Below are 3,477 nucleotides of genomic sequence, written 5' to 3'. Positions count from 1 at the left end.
CTGATGCCCTCTTCTTGTGTGTCTGAAGACAGCTACAGTGTACTCATATATAATAAATAAATCTTAAAAAAAAAAAAAATGTAGACCTCTCAGCTACCTCTCCAGCAGCCATGCCTGCCTGCATGCTGCCGTGCTTCCCGCCAAGAACTAAACTTCTAAACTGTAAGCCAGCCCCATTTAAATGTTTTGGGGTTGGGGATTTAGCTCAGTGGTAGAGCGCTTGCCTAGCACTGGGTTCGGTCCCCAGGGGGGGAGGGGGGAAGAAAAGAAAAAAAAAAAGAGGAGCTGACAGAGGTCAGTCCAGAGTGTGGCTGACGAGGGCTGCTGCCTATGCAGCCAGCAATTAGCGAAAAAGAAAATGGGTAAATCACACACACACACACACACACACACACACACAGAGTTGTTGAAGCAAAGGCAGGCTCCAGCATTTCTTTCCTCTTAACACTTTTTATCCACTTTAGGCAAAATTTTTCTGTTTATCAAGTTTAATCACTACAAAAAACAAATTCTTCAAAAACAGATTAGAATCATGACACAAGGGGAAATTAAACAGGATTGTTGATTATATATTTCTTTTCTGAAACTTGTATCTAACTAAACAATTCTCATCTATCTTTCTCTCTATGAGCTCACTGTAACCCCAAAGCAGAAATTCTTTTGTCAGAGATTAACAAAGTTTGGGCGGGCTGAGTCTACAGTAGCAGGTCTCCTGTACTTGGCTGAGGATAATCTGACTTACCAAGGAACAGGTCCTCTATCTCTCATCTTATTTTTGAAATCTTGATCAGCTAGACTGGTTAATCATCTGTTCTCTCTTCTTATAATGGAATTGTTTATTCTTTATTCATAACCTTTCTATTTCATGGTGCACACTAAAAACATGTTACCACATCCCTAGATCACAAGACCGAGGAACTCAGGCCCAGCTTAGAGTGAATGCTTCCTTTGATCTTTAACCTGTCCCAAGCCTATTTTTCTTTCTACTTCATTTGCATGCTTGTAAGGCGTGAGCGCTTACTGTGTTCCTGTTCAAACTCATGCAATTCTTGCTGTTCTGTGAAGAAGGGGCACATTCTATTCTTGATTCTGACTTTAAACTTTCTATCAACTATCCTGACTTCCTGAAATTACTTAAATCAAGCTAACTTCCTAAAATTCCTTACATCAAGGAATTTCAGCATTATCTCGAGAACTTTCATCTCATGTTGATCTGCAGGAAACTTGCCCAGGAAGTGATCACTCCCTGCTATGGGCAGTGAGGGTCTCCCAGTCTCCACTGACACAGAAGGAAGTGAATGAGGAGTATGACAGTGACAAACCTGAGAAGGCACATCAGTAGTAAGAGGTAACCCTGGAATGAAGTCTTCAGAGCCACGGCTTTCCAGAGTATCCCCATCCTCGTAGCCGAGCAAGAGGGAGGGCCATCTCCAGGGAGCTTCTCCTGCATGGCTCCTGACACTAGTGCCTGCAGAAGCCAGAGGTGTCAGATCCCCTGGACCTGGAACTGCAGGTGGTTGAGAACTAAGCTATGTGGGTGCTGGGGCCAAAACTTGAGTCCTCTGTAAGGTCAGTAAGCACTCTGGACTGCTGAGCCATCTCTTCACCCCCAAAGGGAAACATTCAGAAGAATGAATAGACTTAGTCATGGGTGGACGTGGCTGGAGGAAAACAAAAGCTCTAATGTGACTCTGGTTATAGCATCAGCAACCAGGGAAGTGAAATTCCCCTTTGCCATGGTGTAAAGGTAGAGCTGGCCCAGGCAGGGGATGGTAGTTGAGTTCAGGGAGACGTGCAGGCTATGAGGGATGGTCAAGTAACCACCTAGGTCTTCAAGTCTAGGGTCAGGTGGAGGGAGAGGTCAAAGCTGGAGGCTCCAGGTCTGGAAGACCTTTCTACGGAGACAGGAAACACGCTACCAGCCTGAACACAACCTTCAAGAGGCAAGAGGAATCAAGGTCCGGTATAACGGTATCCATCTCTAATCCCAACACTGGGGAAGCAGGGGCTAGCAGCCATCTTGATCTAGAGTAAGCAGAATGAAGGAGCCCAAGGAAGAGTAGCTTGAGAGCCCGGAGGCAAAACTGGAGGAAGAGGCTTCAGGAAGTGCAATGATCCAAGGTGACAGAGCCTGCTGACCCTCAGTGGCGAACCTGTCAGCACAGCTTTGTGGAGTGATGTTGTGAGAACTGTGGAGCTGAGGACCTACACGGTGTGGGTATGGAAAGACCACCGCCCCTCCTGCCCCCCCGCCCCCCTCCTGCCCTCCTCCGCCCCTCCGCCCCCTCCCCCCCTCCCGCCCCTCAACACCGCCTTTCTGAATTCCACTGGTTAGTTAAGCAAAGGGAAGGCAGATGGAGAAGATGTGGGCACACGGGGCTTTCCCATGAGAGCTATTGTTGCAGCTTGTTCGGGCAGGGAGAGCCGTGGACATGTGAGAAGCGAGGAGGGTATTGGGCAGAGCTGAGGGGTCGCCACTCCATTCCCCTTGGGCTGTGGTTCTCAACCTTCCTGATGCTCGGACCCTTTAGCACAGTTCCTCCTCATGTTGTAGTGACCCCCCCAATCATAAAATTATTTGTGTTGCTACTTCATAACTGTAATTTTATTATTGTAAGCGAAGGGTGTGGGTGTACCTGGAAGAGAATGGGGGACAAGAGACACGAAGAAGGACGCCAAAAGTCTGATCAAGGCGACAATTTTATCTTTCCCCAAGGCTGAATTTATACCATAACATGGGTAACAGAGGGAGAGGGGAAGTAAGAAACATTTACGCAAGCCAAGGACACAATATTCGTGTGGTCAGGGAATCGGCTGATGTTGACAGGATGTCAGAAAAGTCACAGGTTTGTCATATCTATTAGTCAGCAGGATGTTGGTTTTTCAGAAAGGTTACAGGTCATCACATTGGGTATCTTAACGTGTCAGATGTTATCATATCATTATTCATTTTGACCACCAGATTTGTATTAGTCTTCTGCAGCTGGCTGGGTATTTTCCGTGAACCTAGTCATACTTAATTCTAACCATAGTAATAACATCAACAATGGAGGGCTTCAAGGGCATCGCTCCCAACAGTTATGAATGGTAATGCAAATATCTGATATTCAGGATATCTAATATGTGACCCCTGTGAAAGGATCATTTGACAACACCCCCCCCCGGGGTCGCGACCCACATGTTGAGAAATACTGCCCTTGGGGTTTCATCTTCTTGCACGGTAGCTAGAGCAGATCCTAGAGGGTGGAAACAGTGGTTTGGCAGATAAGACATTGCCTAAGAGGACAGATAAGGATGAAACAGGTTTCTCTTCCGCCTTCCTTTAGCCTGGTCCCAGTAGAGGGATTCCAAGGTTTCCTCTAGGAAAAAAGATCTGGCATGGGCGGAGCAAGGGGGCCCTGGCGCTGGGTTGGGCTGGGCGGGGCAGGGCCGGGCGGGACGCGGCTGGCCCGGCCCCTTCAACCTAGAGTACAGCCG

The sequence above is a fragment of the Rattus rattus genome, chromosome 2 (assembly GCF_011064425.1).
Source record: "Rattus rattus isolate New Zealand chromosome 2, Rrattus_CSIRO_v1, whole genome shotgun sequence".
Classification (NCBI taxonomy): Eukaryota; Metazoa; Chordata; class Mammalia; order Rodentia; family Muridae; genus Rattus; species Rattus rattus.
Note: the sequence above shows the minus strand (reverse complement) of the source record.